This window comes from Leptonychotes weddellii, chromosome 5, assembly GCF_054177405.1.
Source record: "Leptonychotes weddellii isolate Sample4059 chromosome 5, ASM5417740v2, whole genome shotgun sequence".
NCBI classification, from domain to species: domain Eukaryota; kingdom Metazoa; phylum Chordata; class Mammalia; order Carnivora; family Phocidae; genus Leptonychotes; species Leptonychotes weddellii.
The window spans coordinates 45,296,086-45,320,879 of NC_138373.1; the positions used below are offsets into that span (position 1 = coordinate 45,296,086).

At 46.8% G+C, this 24,794-nt stretch overlaps 1 protein-coding gene and 1 long non-coding RNA gene across 10 annotated transcripts in view; both read left to right on the forward strand.

Moving 5' to 3' along the window:
* The window catches only part of CELF2 (CUGBP Elav-like family member 2), a 604,346-nt gene that overhangs the window by 566,747 nt on the left and 12,805 nt on the right, over positions 1–24,794 (forward strand). The window lies entirely within an intron of this gene.
* LOC145721639 (uncharacterized) lies at positions 4–24,728 on the forward strand. The gene is made up of 2 exons (XR_014145462.1): positions 4–12,892; positions 13,768–24,728. It is a non-coding gene; the product is annotated as an uncharacterized LOC145721639 (long non-coding RNA).

Genomic DNA, 24,794 nt, shown 5'->3' on the forward strand with positions numbered 1-24,794 from the left:
GGTGCCCTCCCTCTGGGGACATGGGGAGGGTGGCGCCCAGCGCAGGCTGCGGGCATCGGGGGTGGGGGGGTTGGACCCGTGTGAAGTTTCTTAAAGACCCCGAGCGCCAAGGCCTGTGCGTTTGATTTTCCCAGGCAGACAAGGAAGAGAGTGTTCTGGGAGGGACTCCACCACCGAGCTGGTGGCCAGCCCCCGCCCACTCCGGTCAGCGCTCCAGCGGGCGCCTCCAGGAAGGGCCTCCCTCTCTCCCTCCTGTGTGTTTGGCTCTCTTTGTCGTGGTCCTTAGCCATTCAAGAACTCTCTGCTGCATCTCAACATCGCTAATCATTCCGGTGTCCTGTTTTCGCAGCCACTCCATCCTGCCCCTGCCCGTTTGCTTTCAAAACCCACGGTCTAGAGAGGAAAATCCTTGTTGTTGGCTCCCGGTCGCCTTCTGGGCGATGCAATTTAAAGTCTTTCTCTTCGGATATGTTGTCGCCTTATTCAAAAGCAGATGCCATTTTTCTTTTCATCCGAGCCAGACATAATGTGGTTGCTTAGATACCATGATTTGTGTCTTAAAAACTGTTTTGCTGGCTTTTCTTCCTCTCTGAATTTTCTAGGCCTTGATAGACGAGGCTCCCCCCGCCCCGGGTGCATGGAGGAGGACGGCCGGGCGCTGGCCGGGCTCCCTCCCAGCCCTGCAAAGCCCACGGCCCTCTGCCGGCTCTGCCCAGCACACTAGCGGGTTGTTGAAGAAACTCCCATGGGCCAGTGCGGGGCTCGCTTTCAGGAGAACCCAAAAAAGACGGCAGGCCGGCTTTCTTAAGGCTTTTGACCGCAGGAAGCAGTGGGGCCGCCCGGGGAGCCTGTGCCCCCCTCAGAAGCCAAGCCTGTGGCTTGGTGATGAAACCCTGGGTATGGCACACATTTCCCCGAGTCCAGGCTGCAGAGACGCGCCGCAGGGACATTTAGGAGAGGCCGGGGGAACTCATCGTGCATGCCCTGTCCTCCCCAGCAGTAGCACAGAGCTGTGTTGACTTGGTTCTCTAAAATGTCTTCCAAAATGTACCGTTACCATATGCGGGCCTCGTTTGGCACAGTAGATGGTATTTCCAAAAAATCAACTTTCAGCTGTTTGGGTTTTTTTCCAGCAAATTAAGTCACAACTCTAATGCAGTACATAAACTTGTTACTTAAGTAAATCCTCCGATGACCCTGTTTAAGAAATAGACATTTTTCAGGGCACCTGGTTGTCTCAGTCGGTTAAGCGTCTGCCTTCGGCTCAGGTCATGATCTTGGGGTCTTGGGATCGAGCCCGGTGTTGGGCTCTGTGCTCAGCGGGGAGCCTGCTTCTCCCTCTCCCTCTGCTGCTTCCCCTGCTTGTGCGCACGCACTCTCTCTGTCAAGTAAATAAATAAAATCTTAAAGAAGAAAAAAAGAAATAGGCATCTTTGACATAAATTCCCCTTTATAAAAATAGTACTGACTTTTCTTAAAAGCAAGTTAAACATTTGACCTCGCTGATTTACCTTTTTTATAAATCAGATTGAAAAACATTTTCTTAAATAAGGATGTTTATCTCCCCTATGGGGACTATGAAATGATTACATTAAAAGAGCACAAAGTATCATACACACATTTTATTGTATCTTTAGTCAGAAGCTGATGTGGGTTTTTTTGTTTTTGTTTTTTTATTGTTATGTTAATCACCATACATTACATCATTAGTTTTTGATATAGTGTTCCATGATTCATTGTTTGTGCATAACACCCAGTGCTCCATGCAGAACGTGCCCTCTTTAATACCCATCACCGGGCTAACCCATCCCCCCACCCCCTCCCCTCTAGAACCCTCAGTTTGTTTTTCAGAATCCATCGTCTCTCATGGTTCATCTCCCCCTCTGATTTCCCCCCCTTCATTCTTCCCCTCCTGCTATCTTCTTCTTTTTTTTTTTTTCTTAACATATATTGCATTATTTGTTTCAGAGGTACAGATCTGAGATTCAACAGTCTTGCACAATTCACAGTGCTCACCATAGAAGCTCATGTTTTTAACTCTTGTTTTACTTGGAGAGAAAAAAACTGAAAGTCATTATAATCTGATTGCTTTTTATTTGCTTATATAAAAATAAAGAGGATTAGTAGCTTTTTAAAAAAAGGCAAATCAATGTTAGCTATATTTGGCAAAAGTAAATTATAATTTTTCCAACCTTGGTCTTCATCTTCTCTTCCTTTTATCAAGAGTAACCAGCAGAAGCTGACCACATCGTAATAAAGGGAATAAAGTAGGAAATAATTGGTAATTATTGGTAATAAAGTAGGGAAAAAAAGAAAATTTGTCCTTAAATGGCAAGGAGCCATTTAGCCCACAGTTTGGACCATCAGCCCTAAAAGTCTTTAACTTTGATATTTTGAGTACTGTAGTGACATAGAAATTGTTCTGCCATTCCAGAGACGGACCATTATCATAAGTGGACATTTTGGCTAATGATATGTGTGGCCTGTTGTTTGCTTGTGAGAGTTCATTTGACTTTATTAAGATATGTTCTCCCATTGTGATATTTGGGCTGGAATGTGCCTTGGCTCTGGGGAATCAGAACTAATATTTGAATATTTCGTTCTTTAAAAGAAGACTTGTCAGTTTAAGAAGTCAAGTGCACACAGGACGTGAGTTGGTCAGTGTAGACAGCGGAGTTGAGAGATAACAGATACGAGGGGCTGTCTGGTGTCAGGCCCTGGCCCGGGTGCAGGGGGCCGGGGGGGGCGCGGAGCAGAGCACACGTGCCCCCTGTTCTCAGGCGTCTTCCACTTGGTTCGGGGATCTCAGAAAATAAGCAGGTCAGCGCCCCCCATATATGCCAGGCCAGGCGGTGCTGTGAGGACACACCAGACCGACTGTGGTGGAGAGTGAAGGGAGCTGGAGGCCACCTGGTTGGCTAGGGAAGGAGCCTTCAGGTGAAGACAGAGCGAGCAAGCAAGCGGGAAGGTGGGAGGGCAGGCACCATCCCTCACCAGCAAGGAAGCCATGGTGCCGGGAGCAGAGAGGAGGGGGCCGCCATGTCCCTGGATCCACGCGCTTTCCATCCAGTAGGGTCAGCAGCTCAAAGACGCTGGAACCTTTTTCCAGTGGGGGGTACTCAGACAGCGGAGGAAGATGGCCTGTGTGTTTAAGGAACTTTAAACACATTTGACCATTTTCAGGTTTTTCCTGAGCTCTTAACGAAAGGGAAAATGTGTCTTGAGATCTGTGTTCCTTCTCCCCAGAGCAAAGTGTCCTTACCTTTGCTCTCAAAGAGGCGTTGTGCCCTTCCCTAAGTTCTGCTGGGGCACCATTGAAAGTGGTTTTTCTCCTCTCTATTGAGCAATGCTTTGCATAACAGCTGAAAGTATTTCATTAGAATCCTGACCTGTAGCAGCAGCAAGGATTTTAAATCTACATGTCAATTATTTTTCTTAAGCATAACCAAAAAAATCTGGCATTTAAGTGAAAGTAAATTATTTCTCTAATTTCCACCAGGGACTTTTTCCAAGTCACAGAAAATGCGGCTGGTAGAATTCATGACCCCCCACTTCATCAGAGCAATTTTCTATGAAATAAAAGGTGTATGAAGTAGTTCCCAAGGCTAATGCCATTATTTGCTTTTAAATAATAAAAAACAGGACCTACCATCATGTTCAGTCCATCTGTGAAATGCACTGATGCCCCATTGCTTGGGTCCCGCACAGGCCTTGGCTTTACCCTGTTTTTAAAGCTGTCCCCTACACTTCAGACCAATCCATCTTGAAAGGAAAGGGACAAGTCAATCCCCCAAACCATTATTTTTTTTAATAATTGTAAATTTAGCATTTCAGTTTTGCATACCCAGGCACAGTCTCCCTACAGCGTTATTATAAATGATTTTAAACAATCTATGCTTTAAAACATGAAAGATTAAGCTGTAATTTTTGTTAAAAAAAAAAATCCCCTTAGGCAATAAATAGGTTCCTTTGTCTCGTGGCCTTGAAATAAAAATTAAAATAGTTTAAATTGCGGCATGGTTAGCATAAGTGTTTCATGCAATTATCAGATGGTAGTGAATAAAATTAGAAATTAAATCATGAAAGAATAAAAACCAGGTAAATGCATATTACGCCTTTTATGGGTTTCTCACGGGTCTTTTGAAGCCTAATTTAATCGTGTTTCTTGTCTTTTATTTTGATATGATAATTTTTCCTTTGTTTACTTCATTCTCCTATTTAGTTAATTAATTCTTGGGTCATTTCTTCTCCAAATTTTGAACCTGCTTTTGAGGAATGTGTCTCTGTGTTGGTATAAAGAAGAAATTGTCTACAAGGTGTGCAGTGAGGTCTTAAAGAAAGATGGTAATGTTGGTCTTCTCCCCCGCTCGTGGATTTGTTGTTTTTGCCGGGTGATTTTGAGAGCTTGAGAGAGGGAGCATTACTATCAGCACCCAGGCACGTGTCTTTGGCATTTTCTGTCTCAAACATAATACTGCGTTCATGTACCCCGTTATTCCACTGACTGCCTTCTATTTTTTTTTTTAAGATGTTCTAAAATTCTCCAAATGCTTCCGCAAGTACACTCAATCAAGTGCACACTTCAGGATAATAGATAATTTCCTTTGATAGTATATAAGGCATTTTAAAATGTTAGGGAGGATTTTTTTTTCCATTCCCACCGTTGGCTTTTCAGATAGTTCTCCCTTTACATCCAAGGCAATATTTTTTCCTCTCCGTCTTCAAGAGGTGGCCTGCCTCCTTGAAGGAGGGGACAGACACAGTCCCGAGGACATGGTGGCCCCTCCTCGGGGGCTGTTTAAGGTTCACGGAGCCTAGAGTTGTTTCCATGTGATCCTCACCTCCTGGGGTCCTCAGGTCAGAAGGAACAGTGAGTGGTTCCCTTCAGCGTCACATGCCCCTGGCACCAGGGCAGCTGCATGAGGAGTTATCCTCAGGGTCACCCCAGAGGCTCTCAGCGTGACCAGTGGCATTTGTCCCCCACATGTGTATCTGCGTGCAAACCCTGCGGGAACCCATGTCACGGGTGTGATTGGGCCCCGCACCTCCGCTGCCCAGCTGTCACACGTGGGGGACAGGAGCGCCGGGTGGAGTGTGATGAGCCGGGAGAGGGACAGACACACAGGGGGCCCTGGGAGAGGCCATGTCCCCCCGAGGCCGCTCCAGGGATCCCCCAACCCCAGGAGCCTGAGAGTCACTCGGTCCACAGAGCAGCGCCGCCACGACATGGCTCAGCTCCACTTTCCTCGGCCACTTCAGACCAGCCTCCAGGTTGGTTGTGCGTCTCATCCTCCACGCATCCAGGCAGTTCTGGTTCCTTCTCTGGAATGTCCTGTGTTCCCCCCTCCAGGTGGACGAAGCTCTAGTCTTCCCTTTGTGCTGTCAGAGCGGCCCCCACGTCCGCCCTGGCCCTCTGTCCGTTTTGCCCACTGTTGGCAAAACAAGACGGCTCCATCAGACACTTTCCGTGTGGTTCGGCACGCCCTGGAGTAAAACAGGCCGTTTGGCATGGCATTCAGGGTGCTCCCTGGTCTTCCTCCACACTGTCCTGCCAGCACCCGCCCCCCACCAGCACCTCTCCAGCTAAACCAGGCCGTTCTTCATCCTCCCCAAACACACTGTCGGCCTCTATGCCTTTATTCCTGCTGGCTTCTCGGCCGGATGTGCCTTTTCCTGTTTCCTCCTGTGAAAATCTCCTACGTCGCTGATTTACTGCAGTGTCAGTGCTTGGGAAGATTAATCTATGGGTGTCAATTTGGTGTTCTTAAGGCACATCATAAAAAGTATAGTTTATACTACGTAAATTAAGCTGCAGGAAAAGAATGTTTTCTAGGAATTGATAAAAATTGCTTTTAATACTCGAAGACTTTTAGGAATCATTGCAAATGCCCCCTCCACCAGAAGCCTTCCAGGAAAAATTAAGTGTTTCCACATTACATTTCTAGCATAAATACTTCGCTAGTTCTAACCCTGAGCTCCCTTAGATGTTCCTCGTGGGTGGAGATGAAAGGGAAAGCTGCAGTGTCAAGCAGGGAAGAGGCTTCTAGAAATGCCATCTACCCTCTGGGCCACCCAGGTACATTCTTCACACTTGTACTAGAACACTTCACGTACTTTTTCTGCAGGATGGTTGTTTGAGCACATGCCCTGTCTCTCACCGTCTAGATAGTAAGTTCTTTCAAAGTAGGAACGGTTTATTTACTTGTAATCCACCCTGCTTTGGGAACAGCACATCACAGACTGTCAGATGGTTTTTAATTCAGTCGCGTAGCCAGATGACGATGTTGTAATGCAGGTGTTTTAAAGCATTTGTTCGGCACCCATCTCTAAGGGCGAAGCCGGCTCTGCCATGGTGACAAGTGACAGGGTCCCCACACCCACCTTTGACCCGTGACCCAGTGCGTCCGGAATCCCACAGGAGCCACACCTTCCAGACGAATACTCGGGTCTGACAGGTTCCTGAAGGACGAACCATACCACTTTCCGTTAGTACAAAATCACATAAAACTTTTTTTTTATTCTCATCACTATACGAAGATTGGCTTTCAAAACGTCCTGATGTCACGATATAAGCATGAGAGTCGAATAAAGGCATTTCATTTTGTCAAGAACCATCTACTTGAGTGCGGGCTTTCGAGAGATCACCCTCCAGCAGCAACCTGAAGCATGTGTGCCTTGCTCGGCCACGTGGCCCTCCACGGCCCGCACCGCTCAGCGAAAGCAAGAGCCCAGTCAGCTGCCCAGGCTGTTCCTACTTACACTGTCCTCAGCCTTGACGGACGTCCCTGACCCTCCCATTTTCCTCCAGACACTCATCTTTTTTCACTACTTGTTACCAAAGAAAAGTCTCGAAACAGTCAGTTTTCCCCATCATTAGCTACACTTTTTAAGTGTTTTAGTCAGGAGGGTTGTTAAAATTTGCTGTTTATTTGTGGGGTTGAATCTAACAGCTTTACACCCTATTGCTACAGAAAGAGAACGGACAATCCCATTCTTGGCTCACTTCGTGCAACTCTCAACATTTTTTTTTCTAGAAGGTTTCCATGTGTTAACTTGTTCCTGACATTATAGGGCTCACTTTATTTTCATTGACGTTAATGGAGTTGAACATAATGTAAAAGCTCCATATTAAATAAAATGCCACCATAGTAACTATAATTTTCGGGTATATTTTTTCATCTGTTCCACACACATTTGCTGAATGTCTCCTGCGCACCCACGACTGTTCTAGGCATTTGAAACCCATCACAGTGGACCGTGCAGACAGAAACCCCCGCCCTCATGTAGTTTATATTCTAGCATTAGTTTTTCAAAAAGCCAAATGTCCACTATAGTCAAATGATTTGGTGAGCCTTGAAATATAAAATATAACATTGACACCCTTTAAAAAACCATAACCAACACTTTTGTTTACGTTCTGTTAAAATTTTGTGAATTAGACAAGTGGGGAAGGGAGGAATTTTCTTCCTCAGCTTTCTCCCTCTTCCATAAGCTTTGCCCGTTGTTCTGCACCTTTAACAGAGCGAAGAGCCCTGAGAAGGTGTTCACCCCTAGAGTAGATGTGGCAGGTGGTAGGAGTCCAGAGAGTAAGTGTACGTGGGCTTCTGCTCTGTGGCTTCTCAACCCAAGCATTTCACAAAAACCAAATGATTTCCAAAGTTCTTAGGCATTCAAAACTTATTTGGGGGGAAAAAAGTAACTGGGGGGGAAAAAAGTAACTGGGAGTGATCTGTCTGTCTGTCTAGTAGTGCTTCTTTATTTGGCATTGATCATCCTACTTCTAGGGTTTAAAAACAGACAAAAAACAACAACATGTAAATGCCTCCCAACCAGGGGAGTGTCGCTCGGCTCTGGGTGTGCTGGGCATTTAGATATGGAATTCCCTGATGTTTTCACTCAGCCTCAAGAAAATGAGAAGTCCGTTGGGCTACATCTGCAGAAAGGCAGCTCATTCCCTAAGTCATCCTGGTGTCGCGGTTGGTGAGGTGCCCCTGACGTGGGGCAGACTGCCATCTCCGGACAGTCGTGAACTAATTTAAAGCTTCCTACAGCTGCCCGGCTGAGGGGGGTAGAGATACTTATGGATCACCACTTCTCTGCAGAGCCCACGCTTGGACTTACGCAAGCCGATTCTACCTGTGCCCTGAGCCCTGCTTGTCCCGTCGCCCTGGGGGCAGACGGGTCCTGTGTGCGTGCCTAGGGCTATCTTCCCCCTTACCACTCAGTGCTTTGTTCCTGCCTTGTTTGGGGTACACCTTTTAATGTTTTCAGATATTGGCTCTCGTTCTTTGTATGTTTGCTTGGAGCGGCTCTGGGGTTCTGTGCTGGCCCAGTATTAGTGATTCATTGTAAATAACATTCTGCACAGTCTCCCACGTTGTGTGGCAGACCCACATCAGATCCCTTGCTGACGTGTGTACAAGCTTAGAGGTTTATTTTCTGTACAACACAGCGAGATTCTCTTCCCCACTAAACTACCCGTGTTGCTGTCCGATACCAGGTAGCACTGGTAAAAAGCATGTATTAATCGCTTAATTATATTTTATATCAGGTGGGAAATGCAACCACCTTTTGCCAACAAAAGTTGCCGGTCACAGCTTCCCAGAGGTTTATGGTCTAAGTTCCATGTTTTAAGACTTGAAAGCAACAAAGTAGGAACCTTTAGTTCATAGATGGTTTAATCCCACGAACCGCTATAAACTAGATGCAGTGGCCACATGCAAAAAAAAACAAGCAAAATGCACCACCCGGATCAATCTAGTTGAAAAGCAGGAAGTCAGGTAAGGTACAAGGTATCAGTGACAGGACAGATTCTGTCTTGAGGAGGTGGGGACATTTTCAATAGAACAGCTGACATTTGAGCCCAAATTTTAAGACTGGGTAGGATTTTGAGATGTCAAGAAGGAATAGAAGTTCTAGCAAATGTGTCAAACATGAGAAACTACAGAAGAAGGACTTGGCCAGCAAATGGAAACTCCTCTCCTTGTTCACAAGCATGAGAAGTATGGGAAGTGATGACCAGGGAGGGCCCTGAACTCTGTGGCTAAGGAGCCAGAACTTTCTCTGGTGGAGGGTGAAGAGCATCTAAGGACTTTGAGCACAAGGAAGTGCGCCATGGGACTTGAGCACTGACTGGATGTGAGTGAGGACAGAGAGGAGGGCTTGAAGGGGACAGAAGCGTGTGGTGTGGGGGACCCGCGTCACGGTGTGTTCATTAGTAGAGAGAGGGAAGGCAGGAGGAGGGAAAGCTCGAGCCCATGGTGATTCGATTTTGCATTCGATTGAGCTGAAGCACCTGTGAAAAGGCCTTTCGTGCAAATGCACCCACCAAGCGGTTGGATATCTGGCCTTTGAGTTTGTCATGGAGCTCAGAGTCAGAGGAGTGGGTTGAAAATCAGCTACAGAGGTGAGATGGACTGATCTCAGCGTGGGGGTGGATGATACCATTGAGTTAGAATCACCGAACATAGCTGAGGAGGAGACTGGGTACGCCGTGCTGGCTGATGACTATTTGTGGGACGGACGGGAGGAACCACTTGCTGGGAGCGGGGTCTCGGGACCGGGCAGAGGAGCTTCAAGCAGGAAGGTGACAGAGGTGAGTGCACAGAAGCGGTTAGGCCCTCGGTCCCCCCTTGCGTGGCCGGTCACTGCCGTGGAGTAGATGTCATAGCTCTGCAGGCAGTGAGACACGAGGAATGTGGGACCAGAGACGAGAATGACATACTGATATGTGATAGTGTCATGAAACGCAGTGATTAAAAAAAAAAGTCTATAAAAGCATCAGGGTCAGGATGGAGATGATGATGAAAAAAACTGGAACATGTTTCTAAGCTAAAAGAGGAGCCAGAATGAAAGAGAACAGGAAGAGGCCAATGAGGGGGGAAAGGATGGGCTGAGTCGGAAGGTGGTCAGCGGGATGGAGTCAAACCCTCCTCGATGGGTGTCCCGCGGCGCCGGGGCCTTGCGTGGGGGTCTGTCACGAGCTGGGAGAGGGGACCCTGCCCCGCCTTGCTCTCCCCCCACACTGTGTGTGCATAACAATGTGCGTGACGGGGCATGAACCCCGAGTCGGCGCTGTGGACAGGGACAGTGGAGCCTTGAGAGAGGGAACACCTCCTTCCCCAAGGAGACATGAGCACACAGAGGTCAGGATTGGTGAGGATGCAAGGAATTTAGAACGGAGAGGTACTTCCATCACATGTAGGTTAAGAACTTAAATATGTAGTGCTAGAGACAAAAAAGTTCATACCCAGGGCAGAGGTTTAAAAAAAATAGGTAATCTAGAGAATGTACTAGAGGAGTTACAATTTCATTTTCTTTCTGGAGTATGTGGACATCTTAACCAAGAGTTGAAAGACTGATTTGGAGCAAGTCATTTCATCTTTATTTAGCTTTCTCAGTTGTGAAGTGGAATTGTTCCCCTTTACCGAAATATTGAGGTTAATACGTACGTAGAATGCACACTGTCACTTTTTTTAAAGGACAACATTTAAGTATCTTATGGGAAAAATTATTTCATTATTTTGGGATGATATAAAATTCTGTTGACAACAGGAAACTAGGTTAAAACTAGAAGATCCAGGGATATTTCCGCTGAACCTTTTGCCCTCGAAAAAATGAGTGTCTTCCCACCCTTCTGAAAGTATTAGAACGTAAATGCAGGGAGGAGACCCATTCCTTCCTTTTCTCTACTCTGGGGCTCAGCTGAACAAGTGGGCGGTGAACTTCCCACAGCACCTCAAATTGGACTTGAGGTTATAGAACCAACACACCGTGGATTCGAGAGCATGAGGGAACCATGACGGGGCAGGACGTCCTCGGAGCGGCCGCCACGTAGTCGGGCACTGAGGCCCTGGGCGAGCTGGCGGCCGTTCACAAGGGCAGCCGCCCCGCTCACGCGCACCTGCAGCCCACGGCTCCCCGCTCGAGGACCCTGCTGGCTGAGCTCATGGCCCTGGCCGACCTTGGCCTCTCATCCAAAGGAAGATCTGCCTCCCAGAAATGAGTGCCTTGTCCCTCTGTGCAAACTGCCCCCCATACCTGGGCCTCCCAAACCCAGATTCGGACAGGTTTTCAGTGACCCACCAACATGCACCTGCTTCCCACAGAGGCTCGTTTCCCGCACCTTCTCGCAGGAGCACAGAGCTGGTCAGATCAGCACGTTCTGCGGTTACAAGGAGTCCTGAGGATCATCTGTCCGGGTGCCTCGCTCGTGATCCTGAGAAGCCCACGGGAGGCTGCAGGGTTAAATGACTTGCCGAAGGAACACGGGCTGAGAGTGGCAGATGTGATGACAGTCTGTCCTGCCATGCCTCAAAACATGCAAAAGCAGGAACTCCGGAGGACCTGGAGTTGCAGTTCTGGATTTTTCCATTCACGTGTTCTTGCCCTTGTGAGGAAATCAACAATTTTTTCAATTCGTGTTCACCACCATCTGAAAAACAAACATCTGGGGCCATCTGAGGGCATGTGTATACTTGTATTTTGGTAAATCCTCAAGCAGAATATCGCTAGAAGGGAAAACAGGTCCAGTTTTCTCTTGGCTCTGGTCTTGTTAGATCCGTGTCCACTGAGTTTATATGAAGGGACTTTTTCACACTTGTGGCCCCAAGTGACGCCTTCCTTCTTTTTTTTTTTTTTAAGATTTTATTTATTTGACGGAGAGAGAGACAGCGAGAGAGGGAACACAAGCAGGGAGTGGGAGAGGGAGAAGCAGGGAGCCCGACGCGGGGCTCGATCCCAGGACCCCGGGATCATGACTTGAGCTGAAGGCAGACACTTAACGACCGGGCCACCCAGGTGCCCCTGACGCCTTCCTTCTTAAGCATCTGTCTTCATGGGACTGGGGAGGACACTGGAACCGCAGCAAGGTGGGGAGGTCTCCAGGTTGGCTGACAACTGACGAATGTCTCTCCTCGGAGTATCAGCTAGTGAGAGCTCCAACAAGCATGTGGAAATAGAAATTAAAGGGAAGAAGACCGTGGGCTCCTTCCGTGCCTGTACCACTTTGTCACCTTCCACTGTGTCTGCTGCCTTCTAATAAGGCCTCGGAGGCCGTCAGGGTCCAGACAAGGGGCTTGCTTCAGCCAGTCCTCCAGACATGAGAGTTCCTCTCACGCATCTCCCGGAGACCTGGGGGGGACCGGGCTGGCCCCGTGTCGCCCGAAGCCGCATCATCCACTGTCCTTGGGAGGTGAAGCAATGGGGGACAGATGTTTGTGGGACCAAGGACATGCCTGTTACAGACCATCAAGTAGTGACATCAGAACACCTTTGCACCCCACCTTCTGACACAAACAGCCTCCTCCCCTCCTCCCTCTATCCCCACCCCGCAAAAAACCTCATAGGGAATAAATTAAAATAAGAGGCGTGGTTCCTGTGGTGTAATTGGCCCCCTGGGAGAAGAGAGGCTCCGTGTTTTGTTAACGCCCCAGGGTTGTGATTAGCTAATAATGACGGTGCTCGTGTCGTTGCCTAATTATCCTGCCTCCTCACGGGCTCCCCTGAGCTGGCGACAGACGGCGTCCAAGCTTGTTTGGGGCAGAAGGGCGACCCTGGGCTCCCGCGTCCTCAGTATGTTTGGTCGAGGTAGACAGTTTGCCATTTGCAGTTATTTCATTCTCTAAAGCACAAAGCCACTTTGCTTTTGCCATCCGGTCGTGGGTGGAAATGTTTAATGAATGCACTGAAGGCAGATTCTCGCCGGCTGCTGTCCATGTTGTTTTGTTGTAGCTCAAAGCAGAATCTCTTGCTGTCCAGGGCAAGGGGGAAACGTGGGGAAACGTGGGGAAACTGATGCACTGGGTTCCTGGGAAGCACGCTCATTTTCGGGGTCGATGGGAGCTAGACACGGATAGCAGACAAGGAGGATGGGGCCCCGTTCGGGTAGGAGGTACGTGGTAAATGGGGAAGTGGTAAGTGGGAGAGACTCCTAAGCCCCTCGTGGCCATCTGTCTACGTTTCTCTCTGGGTCTGGAACCTGTAAAAGGAAGGTGCTAGGAGCCACCTCACCCCAGACTGGGACTCCTGACCTTCATCCCACCTTCTGCACAGAAGGAGAAGGAGCCGGTATTTACCTGTGTGTCTCTGGCTCGGTTTAAGGGGAGGGGCAGGTTCTCCAGGCTGGTCCTGGCCCTGGGCCCTGGGCCCTGTGCTCACCCCCGTCCACCGAGGAGGCCCATAGGAGTGCCAGCATGGAAAAGGAGAGCGAGCATCTGGTTCCTTCTACGAAAGATTTATGTCAGAGGATGGAAGGGTAGCTCTGCCTGTCTTGGTGACAGGGTAACAACTGGCTTTGTCCACACTCTCTGTGGCCTGTGAGCAACAAGAACAGTTAGAGGAGAGTCTTTCACTTAGCCAACAGCCCAGCTGTGGCCTTGGGGACCCTCTGTGAGGCACAGTGTAACGCCGAATGGCATCCCCTTGGCCGCGCTCATCAAGGTCTTCAATTGGCTTTGTCCTAAGAAAAACTGGACACAGCCTTCAGTGTACCTGCCTCAGCATTCAGTATTATTTTCATTTATTCATTCGTCAAATATCTGGTGCCCGTTATCTGTCCATTACTCTTGTAGGCTCTAGGAAATAAGACAGGCACCACTTCTCACTAATAAGCTCATCTGCTGGTGGGGTTTTGTTTTCTTATGGAAGAGAGAACCATAACTCAGTAGTCTTAGGAAATTTTTTACTTCTGGTTTCCTGCCTCCCAGCATCTGTTCCCTTCTTATCACAAGCCAAACCTTACCTCCCCAAAACTTCTCACCTTCTCAGGCCCCAGACTTTTCCACACCCAGTCTGATGGAAGCGCCTGGACGCCTCTGAGACCAGTGACTCTCACACTTCAGTGAGCAAGAGCCACCCCAGGAGGGCAGGTTAAATCAGGTCCTGCACCCTGCACCCCGAGATTTTGGTTCCAGGAGTCTGAGGTCACCTCCAGGTGATTGTGGTGTAGGAGGTCCTCGACTGTCATGTTTAAAAAGTGACTTTGCTAAATGTGTGCATGGTTACCACGCCCTCAAAGGGCAGTGTGGTCCCTGCCTCCCATGGACAGAACAATTCTCAGAGCATCTCAGCAGCCCTGGGCCCCAGGTCAGAGAGTTTCCGCCCCCAAAGTCTGGTCTTTCTCTCGTCATTTTCTCTGTGATGGAGTCATTGAGGATTTGAATCGGCTGTGCTCTGTGGGGCGGCTGCTTCTCCTAGGAAAGGAGAAGGTAGAAGCTACGTTGCATCTTAAGCTTGACCGGGTTTATGTCGGTGTGGACCCCGTCAGTCTGTGGGCCTGCACAGGCCATGGGTTTTCACATCCCTCAGTTACCCTGTGGGCCGTGAAGACAGGAACCTTCACCAAAGTGCCGCCTTATACCCGGCGAGTTCTGCCTGCTTGGAGTCCTGGTTTTTTCCCCGCCAAGGGATGCAGCCAGCCTGTGCTTGGCACTAGCGGAAACAGTAAGAACTTTTCCAAACTTGGATTATCAGAGCTCCAGAGCCATCAAGCGCAGGCCCAGGGTCCGCACAAACCCCCGGAAACGGGACCACCTGACCACCTTTGCTTTCCTTAATTCCACGAACGGGGTGGGGGGGGGACATGCGTCTGCAGCCACTTGCCATTGCAGACTGCCCTCCTTTGCGCTCTACCCGCCTCCTTGAGGCTTTCACCCCGTGAGCCTCATTTTGGTCTCCTGAGCTACAGAGAATACCTTTCTGACGCCAACACCCCAAGCTGGCTCTTCGCCTCATCTCCTCTCTGGGCTCAGTTCTGCCTTTGCATCACCGTGTGTCTCCCCAGCTTGGCTGGCAGGCCTGCTCACCCCCTTCCTCGCTCTCGGAGTGGGGCACACGGCCTGAGATGCCTGACGACAAGGCCAACGGACCCAGGCTGCAGGGCCGGCGGGCATCCGTGCCTTCACCTGCCCCTCGACAGGGAAATGTCGGCTCTATGTGAATCCGAGGACAGGATGACTGGATTCGCATCCTTCGGAGACAGAGCCTCTGCGGTGTTTATCGGTCATGTACTGTGCGTCAGACATCAGTGCCACCTCATTTGACCTTTGGAGTATCATGTGTCACTTCTCAGGGTGGGTCACATTATTCCCATGTTGAGGATCATCCTGAACCTCAGCTAAGTGGAGGGATTGCCCAAGGTCTTACAGATTAGGGAAGGGCCGGAGCCCCAAAATCAAGGGTGAGTCTCAATGACTGCGAGCTCGTTGCTTCTGTAAAGCCATCTCAACAGCAGCTACAGAGCGATGCAAGATGCAAAATAGGAATTTAAGTTGATCTCAGCATAATGTTAACTTTCTGGAGCCAGAGAGCTGGGTTAAATCCTGCCTCTCCAACCTATAGCTGGGTGTGCGCTTCCACCAGTGACTTTGCCTCGTAGGAGAACTGTAAACAGTTACATGAGCTGCTGCATGTAAATGCTTAGAACAAAGGCCACACATGCTCAGCCCTCCGTGCGAGCTGCCGCCGTGATTCGCTTGAGGCCTGCTGGAACTGAAGCGGAGAATGTATTCGAGTTCTGTTGCCACTCTGACACACCGCCTGAAACTTAGTGGCTTGAAACAATGCAGAGGTCTTATCTTACGACTGTAGGTCAGAAGTTGAACATGCTCACTGGGCTGGGACCAGGGTATCACCATGGCTCGGTCCTTTCTGGAAGCTCTAGGGAAGAATCTGTTTACCTGCTTTTCCAGCTGCTGGAGGCTGCAGACTTCTCCTGGACAAACAGCCCCTTCTTCCATCTCCAGAGCAAGTCCTTCTCACACCGCCCTCTTTCCAGCGCTTTCCAATCGCTTTTCCACTGGCAGGAACCCAGGCAGGTGATCACCCCATCTGAAAGCCTGCTGAATAGCAGCTTGTGATCCCTCTTGGTCATGTCACCTAACATGGTCACAGGTGCCAGGAATTAGGACACAGACATCTTTGGGGGGAACCATAGAGCATATAGTAGTAAATCTTGTCTCTCTCTCCAGACATAGCCCTGGGACCCAAATAAACTTAAATGGCCTCCCAGTAATGTAGAAATTAGAACAGAAAGAGAAGAGAGAACAGGAAGGCCTTCATCAAGCACCTGCTGATGTCTTGTGTTTTAATTCAGCGGCCCCGTGGATGTCAGGTCCTTTCTAGTCTCTCCAGCTACATTAGGCAACCTGATTCCCATTGGGGAGATCGAGGCTGGTGGGGGCTGGAAGGGGGAATGTCCGGTTTATCCACACAGCAGAGAGAGGGGGATGTCTTCCTGAAAAGTGAAGCAAAAGGCCTTTTCTCTCTAGAAAGCTCAGAAAAAGAAGAATAAGCATTTATCTCCGGAATAAACATAAAAAGAAACCAAATGAAACATCTTTTTTTGTAAATTAGGTAAGATTCAACTTGCTTGTATTTTGGGTTCCTTTGAGAAAGTTTCCCAAATAGCCCCTCTCCCAGAGCTGTTAGGTACCCCGATGGCCTCCTCACCGGGGACTTGCCCACACAGCTACAGAGCTGGCCCCATCGCGAACCGCCTCTCGCTGTGTGCGCCGGGCAAATCCACTCAGCCCCCGACCCTCTGCTTCCCATCTTCAAGGTGGAGAAGAGACTCCCAGTCTAGTTCGTGGGTTGTCTCAGAGGATCCAACCTGAAATGAAGGAATGTGTGTGGAAGTCAGCGCTATCCGTTACTGTTGATGGAGATTGAGGGAGAGAAATCTCTGGGCTGGGTGGGTGAGCCAGCTGGTTATTCCTCTGGCTCATCTAGGACTGTTTTCTCTCTTTCCCTCCTTCCTTCTTTCGCTCTGGCCTGGCGAGGGACCTAACAATCTAGGCACTCCTTCTGTGACCTGAAGCTCTGACCTGGGTGGAGACACTCTCCTCAATATATTGTTGATCCAAGATCTAGCACCGTTCCAAGGAGAAAGAACCCATCTTATCACTTAGATTGCGACAGGTGTCTGGGAATTAACTGAGCATGGCGTCTTCCCAACAATGAATTAACCTGGTCAGAAGAGCAGAGCAATCCCGTGACCAGGTGGAAGCGGGCACGTGCTCACCCTTCCTGCCTCGTCCCCCTCCCCTAGCCACTAACCCTCTCACCCTCCCACATTTCTTCATAGAAGGCCCAGAACTGTGCTGCCACGCGAGGTAATAAATGCAGGACTTTTGTTGGTTGCGTGGCCATTGTATTTCCTGGCTGGCCGGCCAGTCATGACTTCTTTGGGTTCATCCGTGGCTTCTAGGCAGGAGTAAAACAGGCTTACGATGTGACATGTGACAAGTGACGTCTGCAGTGTGCGAGCAAGGGGAGGGTGGGCTGTGCTTGGCTTGGTCGTGCACCGAGCAGCCTTCTCCTGAAAGAGGCGCCGTGGACGACAAAGACCCCTGTGTATTTACCGCCCCCCCCCCAGTGTCCCTTTGGCACACGTCATGAACAGTTTAATTGAGAAAGCGAAGGATACCGTTGTCAGGGGAGACCAAAGGGCATTTTAGGTGGGCAGCATGCAGTTAGCCAGGGCAGCATCTTGCCAGCCGGCTGACACAGAAATAGGAAAATATGGGGGTCGGGGGGCATTTCATGTGTCTCTGTCTTCCGTGTCTGGGGTCTCTTTTTCTGTTGTGTGTCTGCTGAATATCTGGTTTTACAGCACATGATTGAGATGGGCTGTGTGACAAGTTTGAGGTTTCTTGCTTTAAGCGGACAATTTGCTAGAGTTCAAAGGACTCTTAAAGGTGGCTAGAGATGCAGCTGAGATGTCTTTTCCAGCAGAGACTCGGGGTGAATCTTCAGAGTCCTGCCCGAAGCTAAGGAGCACAGGGAGTCTTTTCGTTCGAAGGCAAGTTACTTAGTTCACTTGTGTTACCGTTCTGCTTGATCCCCAGCCCCCCACCCGCTCCCAGCCTTCTACCAGCACGAGCCCCACACCGCAGAATAGCAGGCCCACTTCGCTGTATCCAGTCTTCCTGGGGTTCTAAATGAAGAGCAAACCGAGACCTAACGAGCCCTCTTTGTAGCGTCCGTGAGAAAGCGGGCCTGCTGGATTTCCCAGCCCCCCCCTCCTCGCTTGTGTCCCCCATGCCCACACTCCGCGCGTGCATGTCTACAGAGCCCTCCAGCTCGCTGCTCACCATCGTAATTGAGAATCATCAAGACAGGCTTCTGCCAGGCTTTCTGCCACCCTTCCTCGAGCCCATCTTAGAGAGGGGAGGGCTGTGACAGGTCACCCACAGGGCCTGAGGGGTGGCCGGCTCCTTGCCCCCTGCCGCCATGTGAAGCTCCAGCCAGAAGTGGGTGCCGGACACGTGTGCTCACTGCCACTCTGGGTGTTGGCAGCCGAGCGCAAGCAGGGGGTCCCCGGGCGGCCGCCTGAGACGGAGAGGGGCTCGGGGCCTGTGCACACACTCTGCTCAGTGACTCGCTGTGAGGAAGAAGGGGGTCACCCTGTGCCTGTCCAGTCATCAGTGACTGAAGCTCTGTAGACAGCTTACCTCCTTGCTCCTCATTTTAGGAGACGTATCCCACATAGGCACGTCCCCTCAGCTGGTCTGTACCCAGTAATCGACGGCGGTCTAAAAATCCCCAGATGGTACCAGACGCTGTGCCCAGTTCATTACGTAGATCACCTTACTGAGTCTTCACAACCTTTTAAGTTGGGTGTTTTGTTTTGTTTTGTTTTGTTTTACCCCCCACTTAAAAATGATGAAACAGAAGCTTGTGGAGATGAAACCATTTGGGTCCCGAGCGCTCAGTCTCAGCTACAGCCCCATTTTGCCTCTGGTTTTCTGTCTGTAAAAGGGGGTAAGGAGATCGTCATGATGTGTTACTTAGAGCCAGAGCCTCGCTTTTCAGGATCTGTGAGGCCCAGCCGGAAACGTCTTCCTGACCTCCTCAGGGATGCCCATGCTAGCCAACCCCCATGACCCTGTCCTGCCACCACAGAGGAGATGCAGGGTGACCGCCCAGAGGGGCGGCAGGAAGGACTAGAGACTAATGAGGTCTGGGTTATAAACGAGGTCTGAAAAATGTTAAGTTGCAGAGATTGAGGTATTATGTTTTGTCTCCCCCCATTACGGAGAATATCCCACAGCAGCGTGCTGACGGGTGTCCTAAGTCTTCCCAGGGCTGTGCTGGTGCCCCTTACTGACAGGCAGCTTTCTCCAGGTTACTGACCTGAGTGCTTTAGCACCCATCTGTCGTCATTGGTGTGGACAGCAACTGAGTCTGGGGGCCTTTCTGGCAAGAGAAGCTTGAGTTGCTCAGAGGAGTGCGAGAATATTCTGATCCGGTTACTCCGTTTACTCCCCTCCGAACCTTATCCCGATCTGCTTCGTAGTCATTTCCTGTGCTGTTTGAGGAATATCTCCTCTCCTCATCCTGCTCCTTTCTATTCCTTTCCCTTCTCTTAGATCTGAATGAGGACTCTGAGGGCGTAGAGAAAAACGGAGTCCTGAACAAGGGTTTTCTGACAGTCCGTACATGCCGGCACCAGAGTGCTCTTATTAGCTAAATTTCATCAGGACAGAGATGCACATTTTCATGGAAGTATATCAGAGTCCTTTGCAATGCAGGCAGTTGACCAGGTCTTCATTCTCTCTGACTGTTGCAGAACTCTTCTGTCTCACGTTACTATCGCCAGTCCAGCTCCCATGGCTACTGTGTGAATGGGATAGATTTTCACATCCTTTTCCTTTCAACCTGTTTGTGCCTTTGAATCTAAAGTGTGTCTACCGGGGCACCTGGGTGGCTCAGTCGTTAAGCATCTGCCCTCGGCTCAGGTCATGATCCTGGGGTCCTGGGATCGAGTCCCGCATCGAGCTCTCTGCTCCGCGGGAAACCTGCTTCTCCCTCTCCCACTCCCCCTGCTTGTGCTCCCTCTCTCGCTATGTCTCTCTGTCAAATAAATAAATAAATAAATCTTTTAAAAAATAAAGTGTGCCTGCCGTAGACAGTATAGGCAGATCTAGGTTTTGTGTTTTGTTTTTGTTTTTTTTAATCCAATTTAACAATCCCTGCCTTTTGATTGGATTGTTTAGTTCATTCACATTTAATGTTCTTATCAGGTTGCATTTGTGTGTGATGTTTTCCTGTTTTCCATGTGTCTCAAGTTGTTTTGTTTTTGTTTCTCCTTTATGGCTTATAGCACCAAGTGAATATTTTCTAGTTATAACATTTGAATTTCTTCAGTGATTTTCCTCCATATTTTTTAAAGTTTATTTTCCTAGTGGTTGCTCTATGATTTACCACATGTGCCCTGTCCTACCAGAATCTACTTCAGATATATACCAACTGAATGCCAGTGAGATACGGAAACATTCCTCCTATCTGTAACTCCGTCCCCTTTTGTGCTTTTTATATACATATTATGTCTATGTATGTTACTAATATATATATATATATATATATATATATATAGTTACAATTATATAGTATAACATAGAGTTACCTAATATATAGTTACAATATATTAGGTAACTATATATCTTATACTATATAACATATAGTTACTATTATTACTTTTTGTACTTTAAATAAAGAAGAAAGGAGAGCAGGTATGTATCTATGGAGTTTGTAACCTCCTTATTTACCATCTCTAGTTCTCTGCACCTCTTTTTGTGGTTACTATCTGGTATAGTTTCCTTTGCTACAATGCATCTTTGTCTCCCCCACCCACTTCCTTTGTGCTTTTATTGTCGAGTATACTTCTAGATGTTAGAGGCCCAACAGTACAATTAGTACACACTGCTTTAAGCAGTTGATTATTCAGTCAATTAAGAGAAGAAAAGAGAAGTGCAATTATACTTAAGTACCTACATAATTACCTTTATTGGTGGTGGTGGTATTGTTGTGTGTATGTGTGTATTTATATTATTGTCCGGGATCTTGCTTTCAGCCTGAAGAACTTGCTTTAGTATTTCTTATAACACAGGGACTGCTAGCAACAAATTCTTTCAGTTTTTGTTCATCTAGGAATGTTCTCCTTTAGTTTGAAGCATATCCATCAGAACTTCATTTAGTGAGGGTCTATTGGTAAAAAAAAAAAAAAAAAAAAAAAGTCTGAGCTTTTATGTGACAATCACTTCTTTATTTTGTCCTAATTTGTGAAGTGTATTTTTGTTGGATATTCTAAGTTGACAGTTTATCTCAGCACCTTTTCCTAATCTGTCTTCCATTACTACTGTTGAGATGCCAGGTACTGAGGTATCTAATTGTCACTTCAATGACTTATTGAAGGCATTTTTTTTCTCTCTAGTTGTTTTTAAGATCTTCTCCTTGTCTTTGGTGTTCTGCATTTTTGTTTGTTTGCTTTGTGTTTTTTTGCTGTAGTGCATCTAATTATGTATTTTTCTTTTTCCTGGTTGGAATTCATTGGAATTCCTGAATGTATGGATTTTGGAGAGGGGGCAGGGCATCTTACAGTTTTGGAAAATTCTCAGTCATTAACTCTTCTCATACTGCCTTCTCCCCATTCTCTCTTTTCCTCCTGAACTTCATCTAGCCATGTTAGATCTGTTCTGCAGCATTTCAACATCTCATGTTTCCTCAATTTCTCAGTTATGTATAACTCCTCAAATCTGTCTTCCAGCTCCCTAAATTCTTTTACTGTATCTAATATACTGTTAAACCTATGTACCCAATGAATTTTGTATTTTGATTATTATATTTTTCATTTCTAGGATTTTTTTTAAGATTTTATTTTAGAGAACATGAGCAGGAGGGAGAGAATCTCAAGCAGACTCTGCACTAAGCCTGACCTGGGGCTTGATGTCACGACCCTGAGATCATAACCTGAGCTGAAACCAAGAGTCGGACACTTAACCGACTGAGCGACCCAGGCGCCCCTCTAGGATTTTCATTTAGTTATCAGTGTGCTTGGTCATTTTTTATAATCACATGCTTTTTTCACTTCTCAAAGTTTTTAAAATTTCTGCCAACATCTTAAACGCACTTCCTTTCGGTTGTGTGCTAACAAGTCCAATATCTGAAATCTTGGTAGATCGAAATATGGTGTCTAACTCTGTCTCTGCTGCTGCTTATTATTCTTGGTACTTGGTTTACTTGTATATTTTGTGGGTTTTTTTTTTTTTTACTGTCAACTTAACTATCTCAGACTTTATTTCTGGGAATTCTTTGGGGGTGAAAATAGGTCCTTTCAAGGATGACTTATATTTGATTCTGAAGATGCTAGAAGTACAGGCCTGGGATCACTCTAAGTTCTAGACATGTGAGTTTTTGACCACTCAGATTAAATAAAGTTGGGCTGCAAACTCACATGAGGGCTTGATTATTGTTAAACATTATCAGAGAAATTGCCCTCATCCTCCTCAGCCTCAGCACTAAGTTTTGAAACAAGCAGTTTTCCCTATAGTGGGCAAAGAGGGAGTATTCTTTGTTGATCCTTAGATTGTTTAGCCTTTTGGGGTTCCAGACTTATGTGGGGGTGGTGTCCTGTCAGATGCTATACCTCAGATAAGCCCTAGACTTTCTGGTATTTCTTAGGCACTGGGATGCTTTGGCTAAAGCCAAAATTTATACGGTTCACCAAATGCCCTTAAGGAGAAAGCTGCCTTCAATGCACTATGACTTCTCTGGGTTCCCCCTTTTCACTTGAGTCCTTGATTTCTAAGTGTTCCTTACTAAGTTTCCAGTTACTGATGTGATTAACAGTATTTTTAAAAATATCTTCTTAAGCATTTTAGTTTTTTTAATTCTTTTTTTCTACTGAGAGTCTCCCTGGTAACCTAGACCACCTAATTACCAGAAACAGAAGTCCCCTAGCTGGACTATTTCCCATGGACAAATACATTTAAATCTTGCCTCAGTCTACATGTGACAGCCCTCACCAGACTGCTGTGCCAGGGAGTAAGGGGTAAAAACTATGCACGTTCTGATTCTAAACCAGTAATAAAAGCCTGAAGAACTTTCACACAGTTTTAGGTGACACCGGGGAAGTACCTCTAGAACAGTAATATGAGCATATCTGTGAACCATTTCTCCGGTGAAACCACCATAACTGGTGAAAATTATAAAAGTCAACCACTTAAAATCTCTAGACATTGTCCTAAAAACATACACAAATGGAAAGACATTCTGGCAAATGTTCTGGCAAAGGAATAAAGGTAATGATTACCTTTGATTTTCATAAGTTACGTTTAACTGTTAAAATTGTTATAGTAGTATATAAAAGAATAGAAATAGTATACATTCCCTTCAGAGTAGTGGAGGGGAAAATGGAATGTGAAAAGAGTAGTAATAGTCCTAAAGGAAGGCAAGAAGAAGAAAAATTATAGGCAGGACATATAGCACAAATTTTACATTTCTAGTAAAAGACTGTTAAATTGTTAGGCTATAGTTTTTAAAACCTGTGTATATATTGATTCTAAGAGATAGAGGTGAAATACAAACAGACAAAAAAGCAAAATAATAGCAAAAGAGACACCATTCAAATAACCAAAAAATCTGGTGCTTTATTTTTTTTTAAACATCATACAGAACAGATTTCAAGGTAAAAGTAGAAATAAGAAGATCACCACGAAAAGTTTATTGTACCAGAAGATAGAATAATTTACAAACATCTATGCAAGTGGCAAGAAAGCTTCAAGGTATATTCCAAAAACTTTCCATATTGACCTGGAGAAACTGGTATTAACATAGTGGAAGATTTTCACATGCTTCTCTCAGTAACGGACAGCTCAGGCAGACAAAAAAAAAAAAAAAATAGGACTTAAATGTAAACGTTACAATTTTATTAAGAGCATATTATGAATAATTTTGTGCCAATATAAATCTGATAACTTAAATATACAAGCTCCTAGAAAGCGCTGACTTAATAAAACTGGGTAGAGAAGAAAAAAGTTGAACAATCCTATTTATTAAAGAAATATAATCTGTATTTTAAAATCATCCCATGAAGAAATACAAAGTCCGTATCATTTTTACTGGCATATTCTCCCAAACATTTAAGTTACGGGTAATTTCAAACTTATATAATTTCTTCCAGAAAATGCAAAAATAAAGGCACTGAGTCAGTTTATGAGGTTAGCAGAAGTTAATTAGCAAAACTAAAGACAGCACAAGAAGAGAAAATAAATGCCCATCTTATCCATGTACACAGGTGAAAAAATCCTGAAGATATTATCACATAATGAAGCCAAGGAACCATTGTTCTTTTTGTGAGGTGTAATAATGGTTTTGTGATTTTAAAGACAACATCCACAATTTTTAGAGTTGCATACTGAAGTATATAGAGGTGAGGTGACATAAGGTGTGAATTTATGCCTTAAAATAGAGTAAGTTGCTTCTCAAATATTCTAGAATGTGGACCTGAGTTTACAGGAGTTTGTCATGTTATTGTCTCTTGTGTGTGTATTTGAAAAGTTTCCTAATACAAAAGGATGAAAAACACTGGATTATATATAATTTTCTTTTAAAAAGAGAAAGAAAGCACATACACATTATGAGGTGTCGAAAGCTAATGCCATGTGTGGACAGAAATGTGACAAGGTGGGGAATTCATTTTTTAGGCATTTGATCTGACCTCACCCAGAAGGGATCCCAAGCAAGGTGCATTTCAAGCAATGCTCGGTATGTGGCTTCTGAAGGCAGAACAAGGATGAGCTCCAGCTGAGCAGGAACATTCCAGAAGGATGGATAAAGTTCCTGGCCATCCTCTATTTCACAGCTAGAAATGGACCAGATGCTTCTTTTAGCACTGGTTGGAGTTCAGTTTAGCTTTTACCCTCCGTCACCAGGATAAAGGGAAGTGATGTACGTGGAAAAAGTCAGCGGAGTGTAAAGCTATACAACTGTATACAAATGTAAGATACTTGAAA